The following is a 15,809-nucleotide window of genomic DNA, read 5'->3' as shown; positions in this document are numbered from 1 at the left end:
TCTACTCTTTCTCTTCCTCATTCTTTCACATCTTATTTTCAATTCCATAAATCAAATCAATTCGACTTATATAACCATTCTTTCTGAAGAAAGCACATTAATTATTACCCTATGGATCAACTCATCATTTCTTCCCTAGCTACCACTCCTATACTCTTCTACTAGAATATAAGTTTCTTGGGAGGGGGAAAGACTGAATTGTTCTTGTAAGTGAATATCCAGGGTTTGGCACAATTCCTGACACATAGCAAGTGCTTAGTGATTTTTAAAATGTTACTCATTATTTTATATTATAGTTGTGAATATAATATATCCTTAGATTATAAGCTTTCTATGTCATTGATTTTTAGTGGTTTTCAGTCATATATGACTCTTTATGAACCCTTTAGGGAAGATTAGTTTATTGTATTAAATTTTTGTTGAAATTAAAGTTAAATATGGACAATGTCAGTGCTTGATAATTCCATTGTTTTAATTCTGTGAGCATCTTTAATTTTAAACTTAAAACAAATAAATCAGCATATCTGATATATATAATTCAAAATCCAGTTCATATCCCACTTTTTCTATGAAGCTTTTTTATGTTTATTGATGTTTTCAGGTTGGTTTAAAAAGAACACAACAAAATAAAATATCACTGTCACCTCCCAATAACCATCATTCCCTTAACGGAATCTTTCCTCAAAACATAGCACAATTAATGGGCTTGGGAAGTAAAGAATCTGACACTTAGACTGTGTTCATAATTTATGCCTTTTTCTAAATCCAAATATGGTTCACCATTTTACCACCAAGAAAAGTGGGGTGCATCAGTCATTGCTTTGATCTGAATTCTTATAGCTTTTGCTGCTATTTTCTTTTATGTGATCACATGTATGTGTATATATATATATATATATATATATATATATATATATATATATATATATATATATATGGTCATGTACTCTCTTGATTCAATTTATTTTACTCTGAATCAGTTTTAAAAAATTTCCCAAGATTCTCTGAATTCTTTATATTCATCATTTTTATGATGCAGTGATATTTTATTGCCTTTATCTGTCACAAATGATCAATCTTTTAATTTCCTTCTAATTTTTAATAGTCACACAGAGTGCTGCTTTGAATATTATGTTGTATGTGAAGTCTTTCTTTCTACCTTTGATCTCTTCAAGATTCCCAGCATTGGAATCCCAGATTAAATAATATGAACAATTTAGCCACTTGCTCCATATCAATTTGTTTTTCAGAATGATTGGATCAATTTGACCTTCCCAGATTATGTGTTAGGGTGTTTTCCTCAGCCTCTCCAGCACTGGTACTGCATTTTCTCATTTTCCCTCATTTTTTCTAAGTATAATAAAATAGCAGTGTTAATTTATGTTTCTTTTGTTACCATAAATTTGAAACTTACTCTTGGTTTGAATTTCTTTGTTTTAAAAAGTGTTTACTTACATTTTTGATAATATCTCTTGGGTGCAGGGAGTTTTCCCTGACTATTCTATTCTTCCTCAGCTTTCTCTTCTTTGATTATACTAACTATAAAATACAATTTGGTTCTGATTTTACAAAGTTGTATATTGTTCTTTTGCTTGGAGACATATTAATCTATCACATAGAGTTATTTAGAGCTAAAGGAGATATTAGACACCATCTAATCCAACTTGGTCATTTTACAAATGGGGTAATAGATGTGAAGAGAAGGAAATGACCTTTTCAAAGTCACATAGATAGAAAGTGAGAGATCTGTGAGTAGAAATCAGGTCTATTGATCTGCAGCCTTGTAGTCTTTACAATTCAACAGGGAGATGAAAAAAAAAAAAAAAAGTAAACACAAAGTTCTCCAAGTAGTTTTGGGGAAGCTACTTCTTTATTTCATAGTCAATATCCTAACATTAAAAGTTCTCCTTTTAGCAACATTTTCTATTTTATGGTTTTGTTTTGTTTTTTTTTTTTTGCATCTCTCACCTTCAATGTTTCTTCTAAGTTCTATGTTCTAAGTTCTCATCTAACTGTAACTTCTTTTTGATTCTATAATATATGGCTCAAGAAAATTCTAACTAATGTTTTTTTAAGAAGACTGACCCAGATTTTTAATCAAATATTCCTTTGACATTGGAAAATACTTGGCAAGCATCTACCCATAAATTTCATTTCCAATTATGACAGCATTCAGGATGAATTACTTCATCATATCCATTAATAATGACTTTTTATCATCATTCAAGTGGCAAAAATTATCTCCAGAGAGATAGACTCAGTAACCTCAAATTTCTAGAGAAGTTATCAGAACCTGATCAATAACCATGCAGCAGAGTGGATGAAATCACTCTTTGGCCAGTTCCATATAACCTTTGGGATTACAAGACTTGCAGTCATGAAGACTGTAGAGGAGGCAAAAATAGATCAAATATTCCAACTTCCCAGGTGTGCATTAACCTGATTATTCTGAGCATGTAGGACACAGAGCATTGAAAAGCCATAATTTCTCTAGGTGTTATAGCTAGCATAAGACCACTGCTAATAGTAAAGCTACTCATTTTTCTAAATATGGAGAAGCCAGCCTTTGATTAGATGTGTGAGGAGATAAAATTCCATAGAATTATAGATCCTCAGAGATAGATTGGTCTTTACAATTCTCTGAGGTTAACCTCAGTTTTAATAAGACAGCAACATCTTCTATTATATTTCTATAACATGGTCCTCTAAGTTTTGAAAACAAATACTAGGCTTTATCTTGTTCAGTCCTCACAGTAAACCTGTGAAGTAGAAGCTTTTTGGCCTCCAAGTTACAGATGAAGAAATAGAAACTGAAAATAGTTAAGTGACTTTTTAAGGATTATATAACTAAATAGTATTTGAGGGAAGATGTAAATGTAGGTCTTTCTGATTTAATGTCCTGGCATTCTACCCACTTTGTTCCTGACCAGTTTGGAGGAGCATTCCTGTTGGTCCTCTTTCCATTAGTGACCAGTGGGAATATCCCCTAAAGTATGTCAAAATATTTGCCTCCATTCTTTATGCCCACCATTGTTGTGCTCTTCTAATGGAGAGTATGATTTTGTAGGTCCTTCTGAGATGGAAAAGCTCTGTGGATGGTCCTAAGTATGGATTGTATCCATACCTACAGAATTGCCTAACTAACTAACCATAGAGAAGTTCATCATCAATCAACTGATCATTACCTTTTTATCCTTGCATATGGCATCTTATGAAACTGTCTCCTAAGTCATGGAGGGGTTTGTGATCTGTATTAGTGGAGAAAGGACCTCCACTGGTAAATAATGAATGGATTTTAAAGAAAAAAAGAAAAAGAATAGAATAAGAGAACAAAAGAAAAAAGGATGATTCATCAATTATTAAATTTATGAAGAAAATGAATATTGAGGAGATATGAAAACGTCTAGTGTCCCAGATTTAATTCTGAGCACAATCCTGTAGGAGGACATTAACAAATTGGAGTGAGTCCAGAGGAGGATTAGGAAGAGAACTAAAGACTACCATATGATTGGTTCAACCAACAGCTATAGAATGGAGAGAAGAAGAAAATATATTTAAAAAACTGAAAGCTTATTCTGAAGAGAAATTTGGAACTATGCCCAAAGGCTATAAAATTGTGCATACCCTTTGATCCATCAGTGGCACAACAAGGTTTGAATCCCAAAGAGATCATAAAAGAAGGAAAAGGATCCACATGTGCAAAAATGTTTGTAGCAGCTTTTTTTGTGGTGGCAAAGAATTGGAAAATGAGGGGCTGCCCATCAGTTGGGGAATGACTGAATAAGTTATGGTATACGAATGGAATAGAATATTATTGTTCTTTAAGAAATGATGAGCAGGTTGATTTCAGAAAATCCTGAAAAGACTTACATAAACCGTTGCTGGGTAAAGTGAGCACAACCAGCAGAACCTAGTACATAGTAATAGCAAGGTTGTGTGATGATCAACTATGACAGACTTGGCTTTTCTCAGAAATACAGTGGTCCAAGACAATTCTTCTAGACTTAGGATGGAAAATGTCATATGCAACTAGAGAGAGAACTATGGAGCCTAAATGCATATCAAAATATATCATTTTCACATTTTTCTTGTTTGTTTACTTTTTCTTTTTACCCCCTCTTGTTCTGATTTTTCTTTCCCAATAGTACTAAAATGGAAATATGCTTAAAATGATTGTACGTATATAACCTCTATAAGATTGCTTGCTGAACTGGGAAGGAGGGAGGGAAGGAAGGGAGAAAGAAAAAAGGGAACTCAAAATCTTACAAAAATCAATATTAAAATTATCTTTTACATATATTTAGAAAAACAAAATACAATTGAGGAGGGAAAATCTTGAAGCTCGCTTTGGTCTTATTTTCTGTCACTCTAGTCAACAGAATTAGGACCAACATTTTTAAAAATACTCACAAGAGGCAGACATAAAGAAAAATCGATATAAAAATAAGTTTTTTAGATAATCAGGTATGTCTAAACTATCTATGCAGTATACTCAAGACATTAATAAATGTACATTATATTGAATAAGAATTAATGGAATAAAATGCCTTGGTAGAAAGGGAGATTCCCTTTAATGGAGCAAGTATTTAAACGGGAGCTTTTCTTGGTAATATTTTAAAGGTAGTTCCTTAAAAGGATTAGGTGATTTGGCATGATAGCCAGCCCTGAACTCCATAATTCTACTCATGGACCCAATATTCAACTATTCCCATAGGCTACGATTCCATAGTTGCTGCCAAAGTCCACACTTAATGAGCCATCTTGCTAGGTTGTGGCCCTCAGAATTAAGCTGCATTTAGACTGGGTCTCTGAATGTGTTGTAAACATTTTTGTAGCCTTTGTTTGTGTAAGGAAATGCTGAAAGCAAAGGCAGGGCTATTTTTTTAAAGCAGCCTGATTACAAGGTTCCTGCTATGTGCAGGTACACAAGGCCAAGGATATTTTATGAAACACATCAATAGCTGGTGGAGGTTAGGTTAACAGGCAACCGATGTCCATTAAGCAAACAGAAAGCAAACTCCAGGCCCTTTCTAATTCCTCTTTAATGTGTTTAGTGTGTTCCTTTGCAAGAGAGATGAGCTCTCCCCTGTGGTTTCATTGCTGCTGCTTTACCATAAGATTAGAAAAAAAAAAAGCCAGACAGACTGATAAAATGTGGGTTTTATAAATCTCAAAGGCCAGAGTCTTAAATCAAGAGAGAATACTGTTGTCTTTGGAGGCCTCCTGAAACCCTGCTTTTTAGTATCATTTTTGTCCTGTTTTGACTTCTTTTTCTCCCTGGGTATATATTCTAACTGCACATATTCATAGAATGCCATAAGTACATAGATGTTAGAAAATAAAATATTAAAGTTGTGAGGGGCTGTACAAATGTCAGGAACTTTAGATTAGATTATAAAAACTACTACCTCAGGGCTGGATGGGACTTTAGAACATGTCAAAGCTGGACGAGTCCTTGGATTATAGAATATAGAATGTTAGGGCTGGATGGGTTCTTAAAACATAGAATATTAGGGTTACCTAGTATATACACAGAATATATTTGTATATATTTCATGCTGGATCTAGAAGAGACCTTGGATTATTGAACATATAATCAAAAGCTGGAAGGGGCCTTAGAACATAAATCTTAAATTAGAGAGCATTAAATGTTAGACTAGAAGTGAACTTAAAACAAAGAATATTAAAATTGAGAGAAGGTTAGAATATACAATATTAACGTCAGAGCTAAAAGGGATATAGATTATTAGAAGTGAAGGGGATCCTAGAATACAAAATCCAGAATATCAAAGTTAAATAGATCATATATAGACCCCAAAACTGCTTGAATGGTTCCCTGAAGACAGCTTTGTGATTCTAGGAGCTGTGAAGACAAATAGAGATGTAATTCCTAACTGGGATGAGAGGGGAGAGAAAGTGAAATTTGGGAGATGGGATGAGGAACATTTGTACTTTTAAGTAAGATCTGAATTTGAATCTGGCCTCAGACATTTCCTAGATATCTGATCTTGGGCAAGTCACTTCACCCTGTTTGCCTCAGTTTCCTCATCTGTAAAATGAACTGGAGGAGGAAATAGCAAACCACTCCAGTATCTTTGTCAAGAAAACCTCCAATGGGGTCATGCCGAGTCAGATATGACTGAAATCTCAACATTTTCACTATGATTATCCATAGGGGAAATGGTACCTGTCCTGGGTCTTGAAGGAAGAAATGGATTCCAGCATGTGATGAGGAGTCCATTCCAGACAATGTGCACAAAGGCAGAACAGTAGAAATGGGTAAGATAAGTTGCAGGAATGGAGAATATTCATGTTTGGCTGAAATGCAGAATGAATGAGGGGGTGGACTATATAAGATAAGGTCTGAAAGATCCATCTTTCCATCCATACTTTATCCTGGAAGTCATGGGGAGCCATGCACAAAGAGTCACATAGTTAAATCTGTATTTTAGGAAGATTATTTCAGAAGTGATGTTAAGACTGGAAGAATTAGTGACTGGAGGGGCAGCTAGGTGGTACAGTGATTAGAGCACCAGCCTTGAATTCAGGAGGATCCGAGTTCAAATGTGGTCTCAGACACTTAACACTTCCTAGCTGTGTGACCCTGGGCAAGTCACTTAACCCCAGCTTCAGGGCGGGGGGAGGGGGGAATCTGGAAAAAAAAAAGAATTAGTGACTGGAAATAAGAAAACCAGCTAGGAGGCTATTACAAAAGACCAGGTGAGTATGACAATTAATGGGAATAGTCAAATTATTCCCTATGGGTAGCAAGGGGAAAGAAAGAGACCTGGAGGACTTTGAGATGCTAAGGAGCATAGAATTTGTGTGACAAGGGATTTTACATATTAGGAAACTCCAACAGCTCTGCATATATCTTTAATATTTAGAAGTCTTTGAACACAACAATGTCAATTCAACCTTCAAGTGTCTAAAACTTAACAGATCAAGCCCCATTCCCTCCCAGCTACTCCTTTTGACTATGCTTAACTCTATGTGTCCTTTATAGAAATATGGGAAGGCCATGTAGTTTAGTGAATAGATGTGACTTAGGAGACCTGAGTTAGAATTTCTATTCTGTTGCTTATAAGGTTTTGAATCCTGGGTAAGTCAGACTTTCTGACTAGATCTTAGTCTTCTGTTCGGTCAAATGAATGAGAAACGTGTCCTACATAATCTATCAGGCTCCTATATCTTTGATATTCTATTATCTAAGGTCACAGCTACAATAGTCTATAAACTAAGGCTCCTTTTAACTTTGAGTCTCTATGTTCTATGTTCTAAGTTCTTTTCCAGCTCAGGTATGCTATGTTCTAAACTCACTTCCAATTCTGACACCTATTGATCTAGGATGCCTCAGTTTTGATATTACATGTCATAAAGAGACCCTAACTCTAGTAGTCTATGTTCTAAGTGCCATTTCAGCTACAACATTCTAAGATCTTTTTTAGCTTTGCCAATTTAATGTGTATAGTCTAAGTTTAGTTACAGCTCTAGCATTCTATGTCTATGTTTTAATCTCTCTTGAAGTTCTAAATTCTGTGTCCTAATGTCTTTTCCAGGCTATAGTGTCTTTTGTTCTAGGTTTCCTCCCAGCTTTGATGTTCCACGTTCAATGGATTCTGTCAACTCTAGCAATCTAAACTGCTTTTCAACTCTAACAGTCTGTATTCTCTGTTCTTTCATCCCTGAGATTCTATGATTTTTCTGATGTTCAAGATGGCAGATAAACAATTTTCTTTGATAGGGATCTGAGTATTGCTTCTTGTGAGGTAAACAGTTCATTTTTCTTCATCAAAACACTGGCAGCCAGAAAGTTTCACTCTAAGACAAAGCTTGTAGCAGAGTGAGTTCACATAATTTACAATTAGAGTTGGGGAGCATAAATTGTATATTGAGTATGAATCCCAAATGGGGGCCACTTACTGTGAGGATATTCCATCTGTAGCAATGGCTGCAGTGACAAGTGACTTGTGGCAGAATGCTTGCTGGTGTGTGCAGACAGCTTCCCAGTTGTTTGGAAGGTGGAAGGATTGAGACATTTGCTTATTGCATCTTTTAGTTGTTGCCATTAAACATCAGGACCTCAAAGAGCAGGCAGGTTCTATAATTTTAATAAATATTCTAATTTAGAGATCACATAATCATCATCCCTGAATTCTATGAGGCAGAGGTTCCCAAAGCAGTAATGTTATTTGCTCAAGAGCACATATTATAGTAGGAAGGAAGGAAGGGAGGAAGGAAGGGAGGAAGGAAGGGAGGAAGGAAGGGAGGAAGGAAGGGAGGAAGGAAGGAAGGAAGGAAGGAAGGAAGGAAGGAAGGAAGGAAGGAAGGAAGGAAGGAAGGAAGGAAGGAAGGAAGGAAGGAAGGAAGGAAGGAAGGAAGGAAGGAAGGAAGGAAGGAGGGAAGGAAGGAAGGAAGGAAAAGAGAAAAGGAAGGAAGGAAAGGAGGAAAGGAAGGAAGGAAGGGAAGAAAGAAGGAAGGAAGGAGGGAGGGAAGAAGGGAGAGAAGGAAGGGAGGGAAAGAAGGAAGAGACAGAAAGAAGGGAGGGAAAGAAGGGAAGGAAGGAATCTCAAACTTTTTTTATTAATGTAACAAAACAGAAACAAAAAACTTTGTACCTCCTCCAAACTTGTCTATTTTTGTTAAGAGCATCATTAAACTTTTAATCAGCAAGGGTTATAACCTCAGACTTTACCCTTCCTTCACCCCCAATATTGAATTGTCAAGTCTTGCTGACTATACATTTAAAACATTTTCACCCTTTTTCCTCTTTTGAAGCAATGAAGTGGAGCAATAGATAGAGCATCAGGGCTGAAGTCAGGAAGATCTGAGACAAAATCTGGCCTCAGACATTTATTGAATGTGTGACCTTAAGCAAGTCACTTAACTCAATTTGTCTCAATTTCTTCAACAGTAAAATTAGGATAATAATAGAACCTATCTCTCAGTATTTCTGTGAAGATCAAATGAAATCATAATCATCAAAGCACTAAGTACAGTGGCTGGCACATAGTAAACACTATATAAATGTGAATTATTATTATTAGTTGTGTTATGTTATTATTTATTCTGTTCATGGGACAACCTTTGTTCAGATCTTCATTATCTCACACATATAATCTCACACCCAGAATATTTTAGTAACCTTCTAATTGGTCTTCCAGTTTTTTCTTTCTCCTCTCATGATCCATGCTCCCCACAGTGGATAACATAATTTTCTTTAGGGCACATACCATTGCCCCTAAACAAGAACAAAACAAAAATACTTTCAGTGACTCTATATGCCTCCAAAATAAAATCTGGGAAAATTTCCCTAGGACAGGTAACAGCTTTGCTAAGTCTTAAAGGAAAACATAGCCTTTGACATGAAATGAAAACAGTATATATTTCAAACTTGAGGAACAGTCAATTGGAATGCTTGGAGGGAGGAGACAAATTAGGTTGCATTTAGAGAAAAACTCATAGTCTAAATTTACTGAAATTTGTCATTCTTAAAGGAGCATAAATAACCTGAAAAATAAGGTTTGAGCCTTTTCTTTTTTCCTTCCTTCCTTCTTATTTCCCTTTTTTTCTTCTTTCCTTCCCTCCTGAAAAAAAACAAATTGCAGCAGATTAAGCCATTGAGGTCAGGGAAAAGAAAGATTCAAATACTTGGCTAAAGAATTTGTCTTTTTTCCTAAATGCACCAGTGAGTTACAGAGAATTTTTGAGCAGGGGAATGACAAGATTGGATTTATATCTTTAAAAAGATGATATTTGGTTTCTGTGTGAAGGATGGATTTCAGAAGGGAAAGACTAGAGGTCAGGAGACCCAGAAAGAGATTATTACAAGAGGGTAGGCAAGAGGTGATAAGAGCTAAAACTAAGATGGTCTGGTAGAAGAAAAGATAAATAACAGTGATTGCGGAGGTAGAATTGAAAGGACTGAGCAAATGACTAGATCTGAGTGATGAGGAAGGAGGAACCGTCAAAGGTAACTCACAGGAAACCTACATAGTACAATTGTAAATTGTAAATTTTGCTGGATTTGAAGTCAGAGGACATAGGTTCAAATGACAATCTGCATTTCAATAGTGGCTAAAGTTTTGCAAGATGCTTTATCCCTACTGATTCATTTGATCCCCACAACTATCCTATGGGATGGGAACTATTGTTATTCCCATTTTAGAAATGAGGAAACAAGCTAACAGATTAGGTGACTTGCTAAATATCTGAGGTAGAATTTGATTTCTTCTTTTTCTGACTTATAAAGTGTCTTATCCTGTCTCTTTAACCACTACTGGTTCCATCATTTATTATTTGGGCAAATCCCTTTATTTCTCTCTGTGCTTCAATAACCACATCTGAAGCACCTGAGTTCAAATCTGGCCTTCAAACACTTCCCAGCTGTGTGACCCTGGGCAAGTCCCGTAACTCTGTTTATCTCAGTTTTCCCATCTGTCAAGTAGACTTGAGAAAGAATGGCAAACCACTCCAGTGTCTTTGCTAAGAAAATTCCAAATGGGGTCACAGAGTCAGACACAAACGGGACAACAATAATAAGCCCTGTTATAATCAACTTCACCTCTCTTTTGGCTCAGTAATCTCATCTGTAAAATGAAATGCCTTGGATAAGCTACTTAATTTTGATGGACCTCAGTTTCCTCATCTGTAAAAAGAAGATGGTAGTGGATGAAATGGCCTCTGACGTCCCAACCTGGCAGCTCTGAATCCATGATCCTATGAACCCAGGCTTACTACTCAGTATCCATGCAGGAGAGATAGCCCCTTCCTTGACATTTCTTTGAAGCTGATTCAGCCTCTTACTGCTTTTTTTTAAGCTACTCCACAGAGACCTGGAATATACAAGAGAGAAAATGGAACAACTAAGCATTTCTTAGCTCCCAGATGGGTAAACAGTAGCATCACCTCACATACCATTTTTGCTGACAAAATCATTTTCTTAAAGGAAAACTTGACTTCTGATAAGGTTTATAAGTTTTTTCCTGTTTTCTCAGCACCAACAGGGAGAGCACATTAGCAATACAGGGACAGGTTTCACATGGTAACAATTGCTTATGTTCTATGGGGTTTTGAGGTTTACAAAGTGCCTCCCTCACAAACACAGTAGGAAGCAAGTAATGATACTAACTGCCATTTAGATGGCCCTTGCCATACCTGATCTCATTTGAATCTCACAATAACCCTATGTTATTATCCTCACAAAAATCCACATAATATTATGCTTGTTCAACCAAAAGGCAGATTAACTCAGAAAAGGGAATGATATGCCTTAGGTGAAACAATTACAAAGTGCTGGAGTTTTAACTTAAACCCAGTTCAAGCCCAGAGCTTTCCCAATATACCACAGTGTCTTGATAAATAAAACTCATTATTATTATAAATAATACTTAATATTTATCTTTATTTTCCCAAAAAGAAAACTGACTCTCAGAGAGGCTCACAGAATCACTGCCAGTGTCAAAAGCCAGATTAGAATGCAAATCTTTCTAATTTCAAGCACTGTGCTCTTTCCAGGTATCCCATAATGCTTCTCACATAACACAGTTTTTGTTGACTCCATTTTAAGGTCAGAGAGCTTAAAAGACTTATCCAGAGTCATTTAACTGGCAAATGACAAAGATATGATTCTAATTTTGTCCTTCCAGACTACAAGTCTATAATATAGTATAACTATTGTTATTGTTTTAGAGATGAGAAAACTGTGGTTGACAGGAGTAATTTACTCACTAACAAGTAAAGAGATAGAAGCTGAACTTGTATTGCTGGTTCTAGAACCAGAGCTCTTTCCATTCTCATTTTAGAGATGAGAAAACTGAGGTTGACAGAAGTGAATAATTTATTCATTAGCAAGTAAAGAGTTAGAAGCTGAACTCTAGAACCAGAGCTCTTTCCATTCTCATTTTAGAGATGAGAAAACTGAGGTTGACAGAAGTGAGTAACTTATTTAACTAGTAAGTAAAGCATTAAAAGCTGAATTCTATACTTTTGGCTCTAGAACCAGAGTTCTTTTCATTGTATCATTCATCTAAGCCTCCAAAGTATTTTCTGAAACTGTGGAAGAAACGCCTTTTCCCATAAAAAAATGCCAACTCAGGTTTCAAGGCTCCTAATGGGCCTATGATATGTGAACACCTGCCTAAAATTATCTTTAGATGCTTAACAAAACTGAAATTATGCTTTTTAAGAATAATTCTCGGCTTTTGAAATTCCACCCACACCCTCCAATGAGGAGAGTTGTAATGATTACAGCTGACACTTTGGTAGCACATTGTGGCTACAGTGTACATTGTGCACATTTTAATAATTCACATTTGATCAGTCAGCAAACATGCCTTAAGCACCTATTAGGTACAAGTCTTGGTACACAAGTACTAGGAATACAAAAAAGTTAGATAAAACACAGGTCTCACTCTCAAGGAACTTACAATGAAATGAGAGAAAGACATAGCCAAAGTTAAGGAATACAGGGAAGGGTGAAGTCAGGGTGGAGGAGCTGTCCAGGAAATGTGTTCTGAGGAATGTTAGAAGGGAGAGCTCATTTTCAGCTGGGTGTTGAAGGAGTGAAAGGAAATTGCTGGCTGCTTGGAGACTATGCTGTCTAAGTTGCATCTTGGAGGAACAGAGTGATGTCGACAGATGTTCATGGAGATAGGGGGTGGGAGATATGAAGAAATCCATTCCAGATATGCAGGGCAGCTCAAGAAAAGATGAAGAGGTAGGAGAGAACAAGGAAAGAATGGGAAATGAGAAATAGCTCCCCTCTGGTTAAATTGGAGAGATTTATATAATGGAGTAATGTAAGATAAGGCTAGAAAAATACTCTAAAGTTGCAGGGTCTTAAATACAAATAAGAGTTTAATCTCAATTCATTAGGTAATAGGCAGCCAGAAGAGATTTTTTGAGTAAAAAAGTAGTACGATTCAAGTGGTGAATTAGAAAGATGAAAAACACTCACTTCAGTAAGACAGATGGTAGAGACTAGAGTCAGAAAGGCCATTTAACACAGCATTATTATAGTGAAGACCATAAAAATGACAACAATAATACCCAAAGTTTACACAGTGATTTAAAGTTTACAAAACACTTTACATATATTAATTCACTCCATTAGGTCCTCACAACAATTCTACAAGACAGATATTATTGTTGTCCACATTTTACAGATGAGGAAATCAAGGCTGAAAGAAATTAAGAGATTTACCTAGGGTAACATATCTTGTAAGTGTCTAAGGCAGAATTCAAACTTGAGTTTTCTAACTCAAAAGCAAGCTCTCTATCCATGGTACTATCTAGATACCTAGAAAGGGTGAAGTTCTGGACATAGGTATCTACAGAAGGGATTGAGGATTGTGAAAATAGATCCAATGGACTGACTGACTGAAAATTGATTGGATTTGAGGAGCTGGGGGAAAGGAAAGAGCCACTGATAATTTTAAAGATCCAAATCTGAGTGATTAAGATGGTACCAGAATCATCATAAACATGAAATTGAATTGGAGAGCAGGTTTTCTGGGAAAATAATTATTCTTGTAAAGGAAACATTGGATTTGGGATATTGGAGTTAAGACATTCCAGCCATGTAGAAATTTCTAGCAAACATTTGGAAAATTGTGGCTGAAGCTCTGGGGAGAGTCAGAGAGGATTAAATATGTAGATTTGAGAGTTAACAATATGGAGGTGATAATGGAAACTAGGAGAAATCCATTAGGAGGAGGAGGAGGAGAAGGAGGAGGAGGAGGAGGAGGGGAGGAGGAGGAGGAGGAGGAGGAGGAGGAGGAGGAGGAGGAGGAGGAGGAGGAGGAGGAGGAGGAGGAGATGGTATGGTGGTGGTAGTGATGATGATGATAATGATGTGCACTGGCACAATTCATGAGCCCAATTTTACCATTGATTAGCATGGAAGCCTTGACCTGCTCCATTTCTGGTTCACCCTCCCTTAGGCAGCCTGGGTAGCTTCCCACTCTTGAGGATACTCCGGACAGTTGCTGGACTTGATGCAGCCACTTAAACAAATTTAGGCCTACCACAATTCAGAATTCTTCAGCTCCTGAAATTCACCAAGTTATCCTCCAGACTAAGTTTGTTCTCCAGACCCAATCACATGTGCTATTTCCAGTCCAGGAGAAGGTTACATAGGATCTGTTGTCTTATTCTCAGAGTTTACGGATCACCTGAGATGTCAGGATATGCGATTGTGAGATCTGGCCTCAGATTCTGGCTCTTCTAAATACTGTTATGTAACCTTAGGTGAGCTATTTCTAAGTTTTTTCTAATGTTTCCATTCCATGATTAAGGTCCTTCCAGTACTGACAATCTATAAACCCCCTTCTCTTAACTTAAGTGACAATCCCAACATTATATAGACAGAAAGAGGTAGGATTAGAATCAGGGGCCTCTGCCTAAGTCCAGAAATATGGAATTTCCAGAACAGCTTGAGCCCTGTTTTCCCTCTGGCTTGGCATGGGAAAACATTGCTTTTGTTGGGTAAGTCCTGGCACTTTTTTTACAATGGGGGAAAGAGGAATTTTCAGGGAATGAAACAGGTTGGCTTGGGGGGGGGATGTTCAGTGAGGGAGAAATGCTGTGATGGAAGTGTCCTGTTGCTATGGAAACCACTGCCTTTTGTGTAGGTCTGTGGAGAGCTTTGAGTGGGTACCTTCTCTGGTGCTTGGAGAAATGAAGAGCAGGTGGGATTGACTAGGAAGGATACAGCTCAGAATGATACCCCTGCCTGCCTTTAATGGTGGCTGGTTAAGAGAGGGGAACAGAAAGGTATTATTAAGCACTGTAAAAACTCATTCCTTGCTTCAAGGTTTAAAAGATACTTTTACTGAAAACAGTTCTGGGTGAGGTAGGTAGTGCATGCATTATTAACCCCATCGTACAGATGAGAAAACTGAATGTGGGATCTGGAGCGACAATGAACCTTAAGGGTCAGCTAGTCTCAACCCACTCATTTTACTAAAAAGGAAAATAGCTCAGATCATATGGATGCTATAAAATAGAGTTCTATAATCCCTTGATTTAGGGTTCTCTCATCCCAAGTGATTGGTCCACAATCATAGAGAAAATATCAGAGCCAAAATTCATAGGATCATTTATTTTACCTACGGAAAGGGACCTCAGATATTGATTAGTTCAATCCCCTCATTTTTCAAAGGCAAAGCAGAATTCAAGTTTCACGCTAAAGTTGATGGATTCAGACTTAAACTCCTGGGCCAGCTTCTATCTATGTCACTACATTAAATAATGGCATTGTTAATTAATACAATGGCATTGTTGAGTATTTGGCTATTATTTTCAGTGTTTTTGGCATATGCTCATAATCATCATTATGATTCCTCACAATGTCTCTCTGAGGTAAAGGATGGAAGATATTCTTATTCCCATTTTACAGATTTGGAAACTAAGGCTCAGTAAAGGAAACTTTACTGATTGATTGAGTGAAAGCCATCCTATAACTCAAGTCTTCTGACTCCTTAGTTTATGTATCTCTCCAGGAGGACCAAATCCACAGGAAAGTCCACAGACATTTTTGGTCAAAAATATGAAAATTATGTATTATATTTGTTGAGCCTTACCTTCAAATGAATGAGGAGTCTCAGAGAACCATGCCCTAAAGAAAAGATGAAAATAATAACAGCTGATATTTGTGTAACAATGTACAGTCTTTGCCTCATTTGATCCTATCACAATCCTGTGAGGTAGGCCCTTTATAATCCCTTTATAGATGAGAAACTGAGTTTAGAAGGATCAGTGGCTTACTCATGATCACCAAGTTGGTAAAGATCAAAGGTCTTCTCTTG

General features: G+C 36.7%; 1 long non-coding RNA gene across 5 annotated transcripts in view; it reads left to right on the top strand.

The window, feature by feature from the left end:
- LOC141546105 (uncharacterized) overlaps positions 1-15,809 on the top strand; it is a 54,797-nt gene that overhangs the window by 18,609 nt on the left and 20,379 nt on the right. For 4 of the 5 annotated variants that reach the window (XR_012483234.1, XR_012483233.1, XR_012483238.1 and 1 more), the window contains exon 3: positions 6,176-6,279. The exons of the other annotated variant lie outside the window; for it this stretch is intronic. This is a non-coding gene — a long non-coding RNA (uncharacterized LOC141546105). The remainder of the gene's footprint in view (positions 1-6,175; positions 6,280-15,809) is intronic. 5 annotated transcript variants of the gene reach the window in all.

The sequence above is a fragment of the Sminthopsis crassicaudata genome, chromosome 6, assembly GCF_048593235.1.
Source record: "Sminthopsis crassicaudata isolate SCR6 chromosome 6, ASM4859323v1, whole genome shotgun sequence".
Classification (NCBI taxonomy): Eukaryota; Metazoa; Chordata; class Mammalia; order Dasyuromorphia; family Dasyuridae; genus Sminthopsis; species Sminthopsis crassicaudata.
The sequence above is the reverse complement of the archived record's forward strand: the minus strand, read 5'-3'. Positions and strand labels throughout refer to the sequence as shown.